The sequence below is a fragment of the Coenobita brevimanus genome, chromosome 97 (assembly GCF_032717465.1).
Source record: "Coenobita brevimanus isolate Jiangsu-jjx chromosome 97, ASM3271746v2, whole genome shotgun sequence".
Lineage (NCBI taxonomy): Eukaryota > Metazoa > Arthropoda > Malacostraca > Decapoda > Coenobitidae > Coenobita > Coenobita brevimanus.
In genome coordinates this window covers 19,329,163-19,349,604 of record NC_137050.1, presented here as the reverse complement: position 1 = coordinate 19,349,604, position 20,442 = coordinate 19,329,163, and positions in this window count along the sequence as shown.

The window sequence follows — 20,442 nt, the reverse complement described above, 5'->3', positions numbered from 1 at the left end:
AAAATATGTGAAAATAATTTCTTCGACTTTTTATTCAAAACTGGTCACTGCTTGTTTAATAACGGTATGAAGACTTCTTAATCTACAGCAAGGCGAAACTCTCGCAAATTTTTGCGTGCATTCACTAAAGTGTGTGTGTGTGTGTGTGTGTGTGTGTGTGTGTGTGTGTGTGTGTGTGTGTGTGTGTGTGTGTGTGTGTGTGTGTGTGTGTGTGTGTGTGTGTGTGTGTGTGTGTGTGAACGTCTGGGGATAGGGTTGCGAGAAGCACACCGAAAAACCCTGGGACGTGGTCATACAGTGTGGCCTCAGAGTCAATGGACTGAATAGGGAGGCCGCTAGAGATAGAGCACCGTGGAGAGCCGCCATTAGATGACCAAGGTCAATGCACATGCAAGTATGTTGGAGCCTTCATAAACGATATGAACGAATAATATATATATATATATATATATATATATATATATATATATATATATATATATATATATATATATGTATATGTATATATATATATATATATATATATATATATATATATACTGTATATATATATATATATATATATATATATATATATATATATATATATATATATATATATATATATATATATATATATATATATATATATATATATATATATATATATATATATATATATATATATATATATAAAGAGAGAGAGAGATACAGTATAGAAAGATATATATATGTACAGGGAGAAAGAGTGGCGGAGGAAAGGCTGAAAAGTGGTGGTTGAAGAAACAAATTACCGGATAATACGCATAACTGTTCGGGTAGGAGTGTGGAAAGTGAGGAAATAAAGTCTAGAGTGCTGAATTAAGCCTGTGAGGAGGGGGAGCTGGAGGGGGATTAGCTCTGGTTTGAACAGCTTTAAAACGAGAGAGAGAGAGACAGACAGACAGACAGACAGACAGACAGAGAGACAGAGACAGAGACAGAGACAGAGAGAGAACCTTTTGAAAACAAGACACTATGATGTAAACAGCATTCTAGTAAGGCGAAGGTAACTACTGTGTTCTTCGGTGGCCTACCAGCAAAAGCTAACTGTGCAAGAAACGTAACCAATACCTGTATGGTTACCAATGTGATGATGTTACTAATACCTGTACAGGTACAGTCGTCAGCATATCGCTGCAAGTCTACTCGTGTGATGTGAATCCTTTTGTCTGGCCACAGAGTAAGGGGACTAGTTGCCACATGGACTTTTATACACTTTAAAGACGTGTTTTTAAGAAATGGTACTAGAGACTGCCAAAAATACAATATTCTGTATATTGCATCTGATTAGTATAAAAAAGTGCAAGAGTTGGCTGAAGAATGTTATGGGACGACGTATGGGCGTAATACTCTGGTATTCCTCAATATAACCGAGTCTAAGCTCCCTTCCCTCTCTCCCCCTTACTCCTCCTGAGTTCCCCCCCGACCCCTGCCTCTCCCTCCTGCCCCCTACCTACGTTCATGCCTCTCCACTTTCTCCTTTCTCCACCCTCTCTACCTTCATTTATTTATCCACGGCACTAACCCCACTGGTGCATCGCAATTTTCTCTTGACTGTTTACTAAACCCAGCCCGTCCAGTTCTAAATTGCTCGCAATCTTTTAATGAATCTAACGCTATCCAAGGCTAACTATCAATATTCCTTACTGTTCGAGTCCCATTCTCACCCTCTCTGTGTCCTTCCCACTCCTTTTATTCCAGTTGTCATTCTTTTCTCCAGCCCTTGTCACTACCAACAGCCGCAAGATACAGAAACGTTTGAAGTCTCGTTCTTGTGATGTATTCCTTACTGTGTGTGTGTGTGTGTGTGTGTGTGTGTGTGTGTGTGTGTGTGTGTGTGTGTGTGTGTGTGTGTGTGTGTGTGTGTGTGTGTGTGTGTGTGTGTGTGTGTGTTTTCTTTTTTGAGTGAGCCTGGTAGTCGGTGGATATTATTTCAGCAGGCGAAATTAAACAAACATTTGTGCCCATTCCTCCTATTTCTTGCCCTCTCTCATCCCTACGAAAATGTTTCCGTTCTCCCCATATTCTTCACTGATTCATGAAGCAGGATCAGAACCAATGAGGTTTCGAATTGCTGCATCATGTTTGGAGTTAAGAGTGGGAGAAATACTATGGCATGGCAAGAAACTCTCGAATCCAGAGGAAGAAAAAGATTACAGGAATAACATGAAATAGGGAAGAGTGCGGCTTTTTTACGTAGGTTAGCGCCGTGGAAAATATAAGGTAGACAGGGTAGGGAGAGAGAGGAGTGAAGATGAAGGAGAGCGGGAGGGGGAAGGAGGAAGAGAGGGTGGGGAGGGACATGGGGGGATGGGTACGGGGGAGAGAGAGGGAGTTTCAACATTCCATAACATTCGTCTGTCGCCTTTTGAACATTTTTATGCTAGTCAGATATAAAGAGTATTGCATTCAGTGCGATTTACGCTACTAGTTCTTACAAACACGTCTTTATAGCGTATAAAAGCCCGTGCGGTAACTAGTTCCCATACACTGTCGCAATACAAAACAACATCACATGAGCAGGCTTGCAGCGAATTTGTGCTGACGACTGTACCAGTGTGATGATGTAACCAATACCTGTACGGGTACCAGTGTGATGATGTAACCAATACCTGTACGGGTACCAGTGTGATGATGTAACCAACACCTGTACGGGTACCAGTGTGATGATGTAACCAATACCTGTACGGGTACCAGTGTGATGATGTAACCAATGCCTGTACGGGTACCAGTGTGATGATGTAACCAATACCTGTACGGGTACCAGTGTGATGATGTAACCAATACCTGTACGGGTACCAGTGTGATGATGTAACCAATACCTGTACGGGTACCAGTGTGATGATGTAACCAATACCTGTACGGGTACCAGTGTGATGATGTAACCAATACCTGTACGGGTACCAGTGTGATGATGTAACCAATACCTGTACGGGTACCAGTGTGATGATGTAACCAATGCCTGTACGGGTACCAGTGTGATGATGTAACCAATACCTGTACGGGTACCAGTGTGATGATGTAACCAATACCTGTACGGGTACCAGTGTGATGATGTAACCAATACCTGTACGGGTACCAGTGTGATGATGTAACCAATACCTGTACGGGTACCAGTGTGATGATGTAACCAATACCTGTACGGGTACCAGTGTGATGATGTAACCAATACCTGTACGGGAACCACTGTGATGATGTAACCAATACCTGTACGGGTACCAGTGTGATGATGTAACCAATACCTGTACGGGTACCAGTGTGATGATGTAACCAATACCTGTACGGGTACCAGTGTGATGATGTAACCAATACCTGTACGGATACCAGTGTGATGATGTAACCAATACCTGTACGGGTACCAGTGTGATGATGTAACCAATACCAGTACGAGTACCAGTGTCATAACACAACCAATACCTGTACAGAGTACCAGTGTGATGATGTGGGGTGTCACGGCAGTGACCACTATTCAGTTTTATTGCGCACAGCTGGCAGTCCACAAACATCACGGGTTCCTCACTGGTGCCTGAACCAGGATGACTGGGACCTTTTTCGGGACGTATGCATTCTTAATCATGGGTGGGTGAGTTTCACAGTGTTCATACAGCTGTACTGTGTTTCACCTCTACTTATTACCAGGTAGGTGTGAGGGTAATTCCTAAAACAACTGGCTCCTTTCCAATACACTGATTGCATACAGCTGTAATATGGTTAAGGACTCACAATTTTGAGTGTAGGCTAAACTCTGACCTCTACATATGGACTCTCATAATTAAAGGGAACTTTAATTATTCACGATATAATCGACAGAGCTCAGTATTTCTTCATTACTGCATCAAATGTAGCCCATTTCACATCGCGTCACTGCCTCCTGTCCTGATCTTTCCCTACATTATTCATGCTTTTCCCCAGTTATTTCGCTGCTTAATTTCCTGATATCCCCATACATCGACTCTTTGTCAAGTCACTGGCTCATTTCTTGCTCTTTATTTATATACACATTTTTTTTTTTTTTTAACTTTTCCCTACTCACCTAACTGCATCACTTTCTGTCTTCCCTTACATACACGAATTTTTCGTTCTTTTCCCACAGGTTTTCTCTCTAGCAGAAGCGTGTTTCCCCTCCCGTGATTTCGACATCCCCCTCACTCACCGACCGACCCCATTGTCCTCCTCACCCTTCCCTCATCCATTTCCCCTCCACCCCTCCCTATAAATCCCCAGCTAACTTTCTCTTTTTCACGTTATAATTTCCATGATCCTCAGCCAATTACTTCCTATATATTATTTTTTCCACTCTTCAGATTATAACTGCCATTCCCTCTCTCTCTCTCTCTCTCTCTCTCTCTCTCTCTCTCTCTCTCTCTCTTCTGAGGAATTACGAAGCTAAAGTAGCTAAAGCAACTGAAGCCATAAATGCTCTGTGGCAGTAAAACACACACACACACACACACACACACACACACACACACACACACACACACACACACACACAGGAGTACAACAACGAGCGCCATAAATACTCCGTGGCAGTAACACCTTCCCACACACACACAGAAACACACAGGAGTACAACAACGAGTGCCATAAATACTCCGTGGCAGTAACACCTTCCCAAACACACACACACACACACACACACACACACACACACACACACACACACACACACACACACACACACACAGGAGTACAACAACGAGTGCCATAAATGCTCCGTGGCAGTAACACCTCCACACACACACACACACACACACACACACACACACACACACACACACACACACACACACACACACACACACACACACACACACACACACACACACACACACACACACACACACACACACACACACACACACACACACACACACACACACACACACATCATAAATGCTCCGTGGCAGCAACACCTCCAACCATTCGCCTACCCCACCACTCAACACCCTATCAGAGTCTGGACGCTGAATGGACGCCTGCCTCACCAGATTTACCAAACCCAATACATTCCAACATTACAGTATGAAATGGAAAAATGGGAAGTTAGGAAAGACTCTGATATATCCTTAACAACATCTATTACTTTCAAATTAGTAAACAGACTCATATTAAATCCTCAATCTACTTCCTGGTTACTTTCATGTGAATAACACAATCATTGTCGTTACTTACTGATATACCGCCCATACATACATAAATACATGTGCTCCTATATACATATATATTTGACAGGCAGCGGTAGACACATACACAAGCTGGAAATGTTTAACAGACGAACAAAATCCGCTTTTACTTACTCATAACATCTGAAGCAGAGAATACGTGTGTATGTATGAAAAATGTCTCGGGTTCACAGATACTGACTCCCAATACCTCTCTGGGAAAAGTTCAAAACACTTCTCTTATACGGCACTCAATCGTGACGACATAGCGAGGAAAAGTTTCTCTCTCTCTCTCTCTCTCTCTCTCTCTCTCTCTCTCTCTCTCTCTCTCTCTCTCTCTCTCATATCCTTGAGTAGCTTAACCCATTGGAGCCCTGTGTCCTGTATAAAGGAAAGAACTGCATGGACATTAAAATTTAATAAGGAAACCCTGGGGACCTCATAGGGACCTATGACCTCGCGACTGTGAGCCGATAGGCGGAGGGTGGAACGCTTAGCACCCTTCCACCAAAATCCCTTGCACAGGAACTCTGGGCACTTATGGGTTAAATACTGGCCAATCTATCAGATTCTTTAACCCACTGGCGCCCAGTGTCCTGTATAAAGGACAGAACTGAGCATTGTCAAAATTTAACAAGGAGGGGAATCCTGGGGTAGGGGGACTATGAGCTTCGCGACTGTGAACCGATAGGAAGATGGCGGAACGCTTAGTACCCTTCCACCAAAATCCTTTGCACAATAACTCTGGGCACTAATGAGGTAAGTTCTCCCTTCAAACTCTGTCTCTTCGCCGCACTGTTGCGAATTTATCTCTTTTCTATCGCTGCTTCATTGGTCACTGCTCCTCTGAACTGTCTGCTTGCATCCCTCCACCACTACAGCAGGCGCGTAGCATCCGTCTAGCAACAAACTCTCATCCATTTTCTGTCTTAACTCTCTAATGCAAGAGTTAACCAGTACTCCCGGTCCTTCATGTATGAAACAGGTCAACTCTGGAGTTGTCTCCCTCTGTCTGTATTTCCTAATGCCTATGAGCTCCAATCTTTTAAAAGCTGTGTATCCAGGCATTTCGAAATGAAAGGATCTTGAATTCGTCTCTATTACTTTTTTTTTTTTTTTAAGGAAACAATCTTGCGGGGTCCTGTCCTCTGGTTCCTTCTTTCTTTCATGTTAAAAATATCAGAGAAAGCGCACATTCTAAAGATATCAGTGGTGTGTATCTATCTTTAATGTCTGAATGTTCTGATGCCACATACATAAGCAGTGATACAAGCGAAATAATTGCATCAATATATGCGTTACGACCTCTTTGTCACAGGTATTGTGCACATCTGCACATGACACAGAATGTAATCCCGCTGCTCTCCAGGGAAATTAGTGTTTTTAGTCCACGTCGGAGAGCTCGCTTAAGCCACTTTCTTTTTACTGCATAACCGTTTTGCGATGAAACCTTAATTCCTTCTACTCATCTTCACCTATTATGAACCTCAGAAAATAGGCTATTCCACTCCGGCATCCACTCTACTCCTGCACCCAAACACACTGCAATTGGTAATAAACACATCCCTCCCTAAAGCCTGATTAAATTTGGTAACATTCAGTCAAAACAGTTAAATCATATGAAGAGGAGAGAAAACATGGTGGATTTACGTCCAAAATTGTTAACTGTAAGGCACACGAGACACGGATCGCATACCCGACATAAATTATTAATTGCCATTGGAACAGCTGCCTAGCTGGGAAAGGCTCCTGTATGTTGGGTTATGTCCAAGTATAAAGGAGAGATGGTTGCAGGCTGGCCACAAAGGAAGGGTGCCGGATGATTGAAGGAAGTGTTAGGCTGCCATATATATACTGCAACGTTGTAAAATAAAATGCTATAAAAAATGACAGGTGGGACTGTGTATGCAGCGGAAGCACTACTTGGCTCCATGTGACAGGAAATGTTTCCGATAGAATTATGTGATCAACAGGGTGAGGGATGACTGAGAAGTTGGCGAAGAATATGATGAATTTTGGATGTCTAGCAGGAGAATGAGTAACCAATCGTATGTATGTAGAGTAATCGTAGGAGTATGTGTGTAAATACAACTCGTATGTGTGTAAAGAGTACTCTTATATGTGTCAGATGTTTTCCCTGAGAAATATGGATCCGGACCATTCTGAGAGGAAACATTTACATGCAGCATTTATGGATTACCAAAGCGCTTACGCCTACTTTAGTATAGGCATTAAGTGAACCGATTACTTATACTATTAATAAAAGATGAGTAAGTTGTTTATAGTGATAAAGCGTATGATACAGTACAGTAAATAAACTGAAGCACAACACCTCACGCTAATGCCATTGAACCTGTTCTAGATAAGACAGTCCTTGTAGATAAGACAATCCTTGCACATACTGAGTATGGACAGTAGATACCCTATCTGCGACCAAGAGATGAATAAGGTGTGTCATGACACGTTATACATCAGGGATATCTGATAAGTTTCAATCATAAAAATAACAGGAGACGGTATGATAAGAAAAACGTTAAGATACAGGTACGGTAACCATCGTTCACATACAGTTCATTTATAAAGTCTCACACATGCTTGCATAAGTTGACCTTGGTCATCCAATGGCGGCTCTCCACGCCTCGATCTCTAGCAGCCTCTCTATTCAGTTCCTCATCCCTGAGGTCAGACGCTATGACGTCATCCCAGGTCTTTTTCGGTCTGCTTCTCACGACTCTACCCTCACCGTTCACAATTCTCACCCTCCGCACCCAGGTATCATCCTCCATCTTCTCTACATGCCCCACCCAAATTAATCTACCCTTTCTCATCACAACACTAATACCTTCAAGTGCCAACGTTCTTCTAGGCTCTTCAATCGAAATTATAACGTTTTCAGGCCTCTAATTTAAGGACGCACTACACATCTACTGTATCTACGAATATCCACCTTTACTACTCAAGTCTTACTACGGTACGACATTATACTAAAGCACATGTTGCAAACAAGGACCCCTTAGTATGGAGGGAGTGCCCTCTCAATATCATGTCAGGCAACAACTACCTGAACTTCTTTCAACATTCCTTACCTTTACCACTGGGCTGGCTCCAGTCCCACCTCCAGTACATATCATATTCCCCAAATAATAGAAGTCTTCCAAATAATCAAATGACTCTTAAGCAAGATTAAATTTTTCCGCCCCTGTGCGTCTACATGCTCTCCCTTACACACCGCACATACAAAATCAGCCTTATTTTTCAGCCTACCTCTAGTAAAACTACATCTCTTATGCACCCACTTACCACAAACACTGCACAAGATGGAGTTACTTCCACACTCTTGTGACAAACTGTGCATGGCCATATTACCTATTTCTGACGGTCTCGCAACCTACCCTTGGTATCATCACTTTTGTTTTATCTGCTTTTACTCTCAAACTCTTGCGCCCCATTCCATCTCTCTTCTTCCTCAATCTTTCCTCCGCTACCCTCTCATTTTCCGTGATCAACATTATGTCATCAGCACACAACACCTCCCATGGGGGTCCATTTCTGAGGTCACGTGAGAACTTCAATCACCATGAGCAACAACGATGGGCTCAAAACTGACCCCTTATGCACCCCAACAAAAACTCATCACTCAAACCTCCGTTCACTCTCACCTGGGTGCGAGCACCCTCGTACATGACCATAACCACTCTAACCAACAAATCCTTAATCACAAGGCTGCTCATTCACCTCTTCACCACACACACACACAAATATATATATATATATATATATATATATATATATATATATATATATATATATATATATATATATATATACAATTCTCTTTTCCTTCTAATTTTTTTTTTCCTAAACTGCTGAACAATGAGTACTGCACCAGTGATATCTTTGCTTAGCATAAACCCAAACTCCATTTCATCAATAGTCGCTCTTTTCCTTATACCTTCCAGGAGTCTCAATAAAACAAATCCGTGAGGAAGTGTTAACATTAGGCTATCAAAACGGTGGATCAATATACTGTCCTACACTTACCTCAGTTACACATAATCTTAAGTATATACAGACAAATACAAATAACTATGGTGCAAATAAATCTGTAGCTAAGACATGGATGGACTGATTCAGGAATGGTTCAGTGGCGCATGTACAACACAATGCTGTAAACATGAAACAGCGAAGTAAAGATCTACAATACAGAAGTTACTGGAATAATTTTCCCAACTGGACAGTTTATTTGCTCGGAAGCTTTAGGTTTTTGGCACGTAAATCTCGCACGCACATACTCTTTTATATGTTCAACTGCTTTACTTCCGAATCTCACACTGCCCCCACGGACGTACTTTACAGGTACCCGTACCTGAGATGTCATGAATTACCATCAAAGTGCCACAATATACTGGTATTTATAACGGAACCAAGCCCACGTATATAATTAACGGACAACATCAGCGGAACTGCACATTGAAGCAGCAGAAACAAACACGAAGACGTAAATGTTTAGGAAAAAGTGAGGCACGATAATCAGAGTGGTAATTAACGAGAGAGAGAGAGAGAGAGAGAGAGAGAGAGAGAGAGAGAGTCGGATGGAAAGGAGAGTGAAAGAGGGGTAGGTAAATTGAGCAAGAAGGAGAGGGGAGGGACACGCTGCGAGAATTTATTGTGACAGTCAAAAACTCTAGAGAAATAAGAACTGCACTGAAAATTATATAAGAAAAAAAAAATGCTCTCTTGCAATTCATTTGGCGAAAAAATAAGGAAGCTGTAGCGCCACGATAAAATTAAGGAAAGTGCAGACTCGTTTGGGGAACTGAGAGCACAGACAACGGTCACCTGAAATTATTTTTTAAAAAGGTGGAAGATACAGTTGGATGAAATGGACGCCCGCATCAAGTTAAAAGGCCTTAATGGAATTCTTTCAAAAGAAAAAGAAAAGGCTGAAAGAGAATACTGTACAATAAAGATGGAAGTTTCATTTAAAAAAAAAAGTAATACTGATACACGAGTAGGAGGAATACACAATTGGAGAAGGCTTACTGTATTGCAGTAAAGCGTCTCAATATCGTTGTAGTTGTTGCGGAACTTTGAATTAAACTTAAGCGTTCTGCAAGTGAAAGGATCGTCAAGTTGATTAACATAAAGCAATAGTTAGTAAAGAGCTAACTGGAATGACCATAATCGCTCTCTCTCTCTCTCTCTCTCTCTCTCTCTCTCTCTCTCTCTCTCTTTCATTTTAACATTCAGTACATGCTCAAGTATTCTGGGGAACGAAGTCGCTGAAGGTCGAGCAGGAATGTGTAGAACATGGAAAGTAAACATAAACTGACAAATGTCGATTGAGATTCTGTAATTATCAGTGACACGGTAAATAAACGGTAAAAGGCAGCGTAATATCAGCTTCATCATTTCACACCGGAATAAATCATGACGGAGGAGGGGAAACACGTGTTAAAACAAAGATACGGAAGACATGAATCAAGAACTGGGGAAATCGGGAAAAAGAATGTCCCCCAGAACATCAGGATGGGCAATGAAGTATTAAAATGAAGTATTAACATACCGGTAATCTAGAATAAATAAACCAAAGGGTCTTCAGAAGGCGGTAAGTGGACGAGTGACAATCTAATGAAAAAACATAATTTGTAAATCAGTGTACATTACTAGAATCAGTTTTACAATGTTGGTCCCTAAAATACATTACCTTTTAATAGTGGTCCAGGCAACCCATTCTCTTTTACGTTCTACGGGACAAAGATGTATGCGCTACGAATGAAAATAACTTTGAGTGGCGCCAGGTTGGATTTTGTGTATGCTAACTCTTGATTAATGTTAAGAAACAGCCTTGCAATAGTAAGAGTTGCCCCGCCCTAGTTAAAGAGTGTAGGACAGGCTATATATATATATATATATATATATATATATATATATATATATATATATATATATATATATATATATATATATATATATATATATATATATATATATATATATATATATGTGTGTGTGTGATCAACTGATATGTGTATGTGTGTAAAGTAAAAAATAGCAACAGACATCAGATATGAATAAAAGCAGCAGGAACGATCACGGAATTCACTGAATATCTAGCTTTAGCTCACCAATACACTCCAGGTACCTTAAATACTTAGCATCCATTGTTTTGTCGTGTGTGTGTGTGTGTGTGTGTGTGTGTGTGTGTGTGTGTGTGTGTGTGTGTGTGTGTGTGTGTGTGTGTGTGTGTGTGTGTGTGTGTGTGTGTGTGTGTGTGTGTGTGTGTGTGTGTGTGTGTGTGTGTGTGTGAGAGAGAGAGAGAGAGAGAGAGAGAGAGAGAGAGAGAGAGAGAGAGAGAGAGAGACCCACTAACAAAATGAACTAAGCCTAACCCAGAAAGCTCTCTCACTCTGGCAGATGAAGGGGGCGGACCCATTATCAACTATACCCTACTGCACCATAAAACAAAAAAGAGGAGGGAAAACATAAACAAGACTACGCAAGATATTCACCAGGAAATGTTATCAAAGTGAGGAGGCTGTAAAGGGCTGGACGAATGGCTACCGGAATCTCGTTTAATGGATCAGCCCGAAATTACTTTACACCTAAATCCTGAAATGGATTGTTAAATGAAAAAGTTGGGCACTGATGACGGAACTTTCATACCTAACACAGATGGAATAAAACTTTGGGGATGAGTAGCCTATTCGGATAATAAATGGTGAAATAAAACGAACATGATTTTTTTTTTTTTTTTTTACTGCGATCCGCAAATCAGTAAACATTTAATGAACAGTATATACAGGAGACAAATTTACTACACCCCTTCTATAGAGATACACTGTCTTTCCTGGGATGACTAAATCGTCTTGCTGAAGCAGGAATACAATATGAGTACAATACCCTTGGAACTGAAAGGTGAGTGGACACTGCTCCTAACCCCTTCGTTACCGGTGGTCTCTCTCAAGTTGAATAAAATCGTTCTCAGTCAGCCAGCAAGAGTAACATGACTGACCAATGTCGTCATATGGTACCGAACGAGTGAAGGATGAAAGTGACCTTACCTGTACCGGGACATGATTATTGCAGATCGGATCAATAGAAAATGAAATGGGTGGTTGAACTTACATGGATACTGACAGCAGGGTTCGAATGGATGATCGTGAGAAGGTTCACCTGGATAATGTAAACGTGAGGACACTAAACGGTCAGACGAATGGCTAACCGAGTCCCGTTTAAAGGATCAGTACGAAATTACTTTATACTCACTGTAAATTCTGAAATGGACTGTTAAACACAAAGATGGGCACTGACGACGAAAGTTTCATACTTAATTGAATGGAAAAAATATTTAAAGGTAAAGTATATGGAGATCGAAAAGGTGGTTTAAAAAATATACAGGTAGCAGTTTTTACGGACTGCATCAATTAACGTTACTCATAATGACATATAATATACGACATACATGTAAACCGTTATTTAAGTTACCATAAGTCTCTCCGGAACTGATTATCAGTATCTGGCAGTAGCAGGAATAAAACAAATCCCTTCGTCTGATGACATATTGTATTTTTATTTTCATTTTACTCTATTACTTTCATACAATCGTGTTCAACTTAGAAAATGCCTCTCCTACTGTGGGGATTAGGTTAACAAAGTTTAAATCTAATCTTTCTAGTTCGAAAAGTCTCCGCTGGCCAAATCGTCTGATGATAGCATGACTAACTACCATCGAGTTGTAGGCGTTACAAAATGTAAAGGACCATTAATGGGGTTACCTGTACTGAGGATGACTGCCACCCCTTCACCACCAGAGACCTCTTCTGAGCTGAATAAAACCCTCCGGCAATCGTAAAATCAATGTAATGGACGTCATTATACAAATGGGATAAAGAGTTAATATAATAAATGATTACCGTGTGGCGAACAGTTGGACACTGAAATGGATGGTTAATCCAGATTATGACGGTTGGCACCGCTAAGGCCAGATACAATGGTGGTAAAGAAATGATGGTGACGACTGTATTCAAGGACAGGATGTTGCTGTTGTTGTTTTACCCCGGCCTGTCTGGCCAAGCAGACCTGTCGACCTCAGGTAGGCAACTTTTCCATGGGGTCGTCCTACAGCAACAATGCAGTACGTACATCGTGTAGGGATCCAGCATCCCCTAATGGTAGACAGCACCAAAGCAGAGTCGGACTTATAAGTACTGTACTGCACAGTACATACGCCGTGTAGGAAACTGGCGCACCCGTGTTGTATGCAGAGCCTAGCTAGGGTTGGAACAGGGACCTTCCCCACAGGGAGGTGTAGGGAAATATGATGAGACGCCGCTGCTTCTTCGCTCCACCCAGGGTGCACAGTGCAACATGTGTAGGCTCCACGTCGGCAAGGATAGGTAAAGAAGTGAAATGGAGTGGCGATGAGAATTACGGTAAATATCGCTAAGGTAACCCATGCACTGTAGCTTCATACCCAAAGGATACTTCACAGAGGAAAATTTGTTAACAGAAGATAATACATGTAATGCACAGCCCAATATTATACCTAATACCGGACGGTAGGAACTTTCCTAAAACAGTCTGATATGATGAAACTTTCCACACAAGCTGTGCAGAAATTCCCAGTATCAGAACTGGTCACAAGATTACTATATCTGTTCTCTCTTTTAGCCTAGCATCACTATCTGCTATCTAAACGCGAAACATATGAATGATCAGAGCTCATCAGATCGACATTATCATCACTAAGCCATGGCCCAATCAAGCAAAACACATATAACTTCCAGAATATAATTTCTAATCCAACGTACTACCTCACTCGAATAATAATTCAGTATGGGAGAACACGACTCACTGGGTTACATTTAAAAAATCCTTCAGCTCACCATGAAAAATACACCGCTACTGCTGAAGAAAATTGTACCTGCATTATCCATCGCTTGGTGTGTATTTAGGCCTTCAGCAGAATTATATCTGTGTCTATACTGACATCTATTTATCGTGTGTGTGTGTGTGTGTGTGTGTGTGTTACAGATGCAACGAGAGAGACTCGAAGAATGTCGAGAAAAGTAGGATGCTACAATCAAGGAAGTAATTAACGGAAAACACACACACACACACACACACACACACACACACACACACACACACACACACACACACACACACACACACACACACACACACACACACACACACACACACATACACACACACACACACACACACACACACACATACACACACACACCAAATACACGACGAGAGAGAGAGAGAGAGAGAGAGAGAGAGAGATTATAACCAATTGTACTCGTATAATGTAACTAGTGCTTGCCGGCAAAAAACTTCAGGACTAACTAATAATCTTTCCATCATAACATGTTTCCAAATACAATTATCTTTGTTTCCATACCATTCCTGAACTCACCAAAAAGTAGATAAAAATATTATTGCATATTTTCAAGTTTCGCGATGTCCGAAAATTTCGCACCGTAGCGTCGCGTGCAATCGCCAAAATTTATGTTTGGTATTTGTTTTTAACACTCCCTGAACGTACCCAAACCTAATGCAAAATGAATCCAGGCGATATCTATTACTGTTCTCGTGGGAAAAAAAATGGACAGACAGACATTTTTGCGCGTCGCAACTTTCAACAATTTCGCGCCATCTCGACGCGCGCGATCGCCAAAACTTTTTTTTTTTTTTTTTTACCTTCCCAGGTCTTACTCCGACCTAATGCAAAAAGAACTGGATCGATATCTATTACCGTTCTCGTGAAAGAAACGAACAAACACAATGACAGACACACACACACAGCTTGACTTTATTGTTTAGATTATCGTTAGCACGTTAGGGTCGGGTACTCAAGAACTTCAGAACAATCAAGGACCGCCTAAAATATACACTATACTGACAAAAAGTAAAGGCGAGATTCAGCCAGACAGCAGTTGTACAGCTAAAGAGAAAGCACAAGAAAAGAGAGAGATTTATGGTGACATGATAAAAGGCGAAAATCTGTAAAAGCGTTGCGGATAAAAGAGGAGGGACAGGGATGGTCACCTGGAAATTATCATAGAGAGAAGGCCAACACGGCTGAATGAAATGAATGCCATCATCAATTTTAATGGACAGGAATGCAAAGAATTAATACCTGCAATGGACGGATCACAGATAATTACACCACCTTTCATCCAAGTTTTAACCATGATAAATGTGAAAACGAAAGGGTGACAGCAGTTTAAAATCTGTTTTGTAGTTAGCAGTGAGGTTCGCTTGAAAGATGTTTGTGAAATGACTCGGTATCGTTAGCCCCTTCGTTGCGGCTGCTGTACATAGGTACCGGTAATTAATTCACGCTAAAATCAAACGCGTTTATACAAGTGAGGGAAACGTTGACAGACAGATGGTTAAAAAAGATATTCTTTAGCCTTTATACTTCTACAGACTAATGTACGTACGGTATGTCATACAGTCTCACGTATGTACGGTCTGCAGCACAACCAACACCAGATGATTTACTCAATGAAGGGGGAAAATCATAGTTAAAGGTTCATGGATGCAATGGACGGTAATGGAGATATTATGGGTTAAGCTGATACACAGAAAAGCGTGACCAGAACAATACATAAACCTGTCACATTAATATAATAATATATAATATAAAGCGGCGGAAATATTCAGCACATTAGCTAATTTCGCTCTGATACACGGCTGTTAGAATCCTAACACACACACACACACACACACACACACACACACACACACACACACACACACACAAACTCTGTGTGTGTGTGTGTGTGTGTGTGTGTGTGTGTGTGTGTGTGTGTGTGTGTGTGTGTGTGTGTGTGTGTGTGTGTGTGTGTGTGTGTGTGTGTGTTTACCAGAACCGAATAATAAAAATGGACAATGAAGGCGGAAGAGCTTGAAAGAAAAATGAAATGTTGGAACATACCGCCGGCGTCCCACTCTATCCCCTGTCCCTTTCAGCTCTACACCTTCTGCAGGCTAGATCAACGGCTGGCAATCCCAGGATTCCAGGAGTCCAGGGAGGCGACTCAGTATGTAAATGTCTGGAGCCAGTTCCTCTTCTGGTACCAGATCTTGTAGCCTGAGCTGCCTCCGAAGGAGAGAGGAAAGGAAAGTGAAGGAGAAGAGGGTGAGAAGGAGAGAGATGAGTAAACGGGAAAGGCGAGGCAGGGAAGAGCGATATGAAAATAAGTGTCAAAGGGTGAATAAATGACATGAATGAGAGAAACAAGAGGTGATAAACATAAGTCTGACAGGATACGATACTAGACAAACGGAAGAACGAAGGAATAGATAAAACCTAGATGAAAAGTGAGTGCGAAAAGAGGAATAAAATAAATACTTAGGAAACAAGAGGCGACACAGAAGACTAGACGAATACAGAAGACATACGGATAAATGAAAGACTGAAGAAAAGAGGCAGACGTAATAAGGGAGAGTGAAAGTGTGAATGAAGTGGCATACCAGTTGGAGAGAAACAAGAAAAGCCACTGAAGAATTCCGAGATAAAAATGGTAAACAAACAGAAGGGAGGATGAAGGAGGATGGGATGAAATAAACGAACTGAGTGACAGGATGGACGTATGGCATACAAAAAAAAAAAAAAAATGAAAATGTAAGGCGACGATCAAAGGGGAAAGTATATAGTACAAACAGGAGGAATGGGAGGAAGAAGGAAGAGAAGAGCTAGATGAAATGAAAAAGCACCAGATGGTTAATGGCCTGAATGATGTGCAAAGGAGAAACGGGGAGAGAAGTACTGGAGTTAGAACAGCTAACTACAGTGAAGGAGGGGTGGAAAACTAGGCTAGGTGACTGCGTGGCAAAAGGTAATTAACAATGGAATAAGAGAACCAAGATGGGAGGCGATAGAAGAGTAGAAAAGAGGATGGTGGAAACATCGGAGAATAGAGGGAGAAGGGCATGATGAAGAAATGAGAGAGAGGAGGTACGAAAGAGCAATATGAGATGTTGAATAATTAACAGAAACAAGATAAGATGTAACCGAAGAACAAGGAAGATTATGGTGGATACACAGATGAAAACTGGGATAAAGACAGGGTGAATAAAAGGGCGAGAGGAGGGCACGAACAGGTAAATGAAATTAGTGAGTGGGAGAGTGTGAACAGATGACTGGATGGGAGATGAAGGGAGTACCCATTGTAGAAAAATATATGGCAAATGAAGGGAAACGAGGAGGGCGAAGGGTGTGTGAGTGAACGTGGCTGAAAATATGAAGAGAAAATATATACATAAACAAAAATTAATGATAGAAAATGATGATAAAGAGAAGAAGAAGAAATGGGAAAGGAATGGGAGAAGGCAGAGAAGAGCCAGACGGAATGCGTATGAGAGGGAGGTTGTGAATATATGGCATGAGGAAGGGAAACAAGAAAAGATAAATGGAGCAGTAGAAAACAATGCTGAGGGGAACGAATGATGGAGTGGAAAAGAATGATGAACGAGAACTTAATGATGGAGAGGAGAGGAACAATGAAGGAAGAGGAAAGAATCATGGAGGAGTAGAGCAAAATGGAGGATGAGAAAGAATGGTGATGGATTAGAAAAGAATGATGAAGCGATATAAAAAAAAAAAAAAAGTAAAAGGGTGATAGGGAAAGTAAACAAAAAAACAATGAGATTCGGTAAAAAGAAATGATGGAGTAGGAGGAAAGCATGACGAAAAAAATATATATATATAGAATCGCCGCCCCCCCCCCAAAAAAAAAAAGATTGACAGGGAAGGAAAAAAATATAATGTTCCTAAACAGACGGGAAAGGAGACTTGGATTAAATGAGTGACTAGATAAGGATGAATAACTTATACGAAAAAGAATGAAAGATAAAGCTGCGGAGAAACACTGTTAGAATGATAAAGAATAAACAGGAAAAGGGCGGAGGGAGCAAAGCATGATAGAGACGGGATGCATGTGTGGATGGAGGTGAATAAATGGCATTCAGAAAAGGAACAAGAAGAAAGATCCATGACGTAGGAGTTGAAGAGGATGGTCCGAAGAAGAGGGACAGGGGATGGATGACGGGAAAGGAGGAGCGGAGTTTATTAAATCAAACGCATGAGAGGAGTATAAAAGAAAAGAGAATAGCTTGGTTACATAACTGAGTAGGAAGGGGTAAATAAACGAAAGAAAAAGAAATAATATTACAGATTAACCCTTTCGCTGCCTTGAACGCCCTTGAGAATTATATTAATAGAGCTGATGCCATTTTTTGTCGGTCGAGGGAGGTTCTAGCATTCAAAGTTTAGCCGAGATACTCTTTAACCTTTAAACTAAAGTGGATCTGTCTGCAGCTGGCGGAACAGGATTACTCCCACAACTTAAATACTTAGTTGTGGCTGCATGAAAGGCAATAGGCGTTGGTGATAAAGTAGGAATGAGTCTTCTTGGTTACTAGGATTAATTTTCCAGTCTGAATACACTTGGCCATCAACTATGTTCAAAAAGGGGTTACGGGTCTCCGTCAGGTGAAGAAAAGAATTACAATCGTGAATAAATGGATCAAAGGAAAGCACGGGGAAAGGAAGAGATGAAAGTGATGGAAAAGCGGGAGCAGAAGACAGGTTAATAAATGGGACACAAGAAAGAAGGAAAGGGAGGGTAACAGACAGACAACGAAAATGAGGAGAAGAACGAACAAATGACAGAGAAAAGAGGGTAAAGGGAAAGGATACTGAAGATAACCAAGGCAACAATGGGATAAGACAAAGTTAGTACCGAAGGAAGTTCATGGATACAAGGCAAAAGTGAAAGGAACGGCTGACAATAGCAAACAGAGTAAAGGGAAGAATAAGGAGAAAATGAAACACGGTAAGAACTCAAACCGAAAAGAGAGGCCGACTGGAAGCAAGAAAAGAAGTGTGGACAACTCTTCATACCACTCTCTCTCTCTCTCTCTCTCTCTCTCTCTCTTAGTGAAAATACGGCGAGTACAGGGACCGGTCGCTAAAAAAGAAAAAACTTAAGGACTAACAAGGACGATGAGAGAAAGAGGAAAAAACAACACACTAATGCAATAAGGAAAAAAATCTATGAACAAACGAGACAACAAGACACGAAAAAAAAGGAGGGAACTAAACTGGAAACGTGAGATAAAGCACAGACGAACGAGAAAAAAAAAAATACTGATAAAAGGGAGAGGCGGAAATGGAACAAATGGAATCCTGAGAAGAGAATGAAAGATGAGGAAATGCAGAGAGCGGAAGAGGAATATACAAAGGAAAGCAAACAGCAACAGACCTTATGGTCCTTTTGAGGCTGCTTGTTATAGAGTAGACTATGACTGCGAGATCTAATTCTACATGCTGCAGGATAAAGATAGTAAAGCAAGAAGGCTCCCCCCGCCTCCAAACCCTCCAGTTAAAGCTGACAGGAAAAAGTGAGATGGACCACCATGCAGCATGGAAAAATGACACGGAAATTTCAGAGAAAAAACTGAAAAGTTAAATTCTATAATATTTTATCTACAAGCTACCAGTTTGAATAGCCTGAAAGAGAGAGTAATGAAGTAAAATGAATAATCGAATAAATAAATGACTAAGGCATGACATTATGTACAGGTACGTTGAGTTAACGGGGCGTCTGTAGACACAGTGTGGAAACTGCACAGCGTGGATGTTCAGGAATGATGCAGCAGCTTTGCCTGGCGCTTTTAATGAAGGCAGCAGTCAATCAGGCACCAGCTCCATTCACTCTAAAGAGACAAGGAACTCTCCCATGCGGGACAAGTACACAAGTTACGTCCTCACGCAGTGACCCCCGGTAGCCTACATTTTAAAAAAATCCCCATGATGGTCACTAAACTAACAGGGACCCTCAGTGATCCACAGCCCATCACAGGTCGAAAGTAAAAGTAGTAACCGTTAACTCAGGGCAATCTGTGCAGAACCTAGTTTGTGATTATACTACCTTATTTGCATTTAGTACACTGATAATTATATAATGACGTGACGTGACGTTATGTACGCATACGTTAAGTTTACAGGGTGTCTTGTAGACAGGAGGAGTATGAACTTACGCGTAGCTGGTAAAAGTAAGTTATTCCGACAGAAACAGGGTCACCTGTGGATTCTCACACGAGTACTTGTCTATTTTGTTTTTAAATGTCTTAGCTGAGATACTGTTCACGGTATCTGAGGGTAATCTGTTCCTGATATTTACGACTCTGTTGAAGAAGCACTTTGCTTCATGGGATTGGAAATGCATTC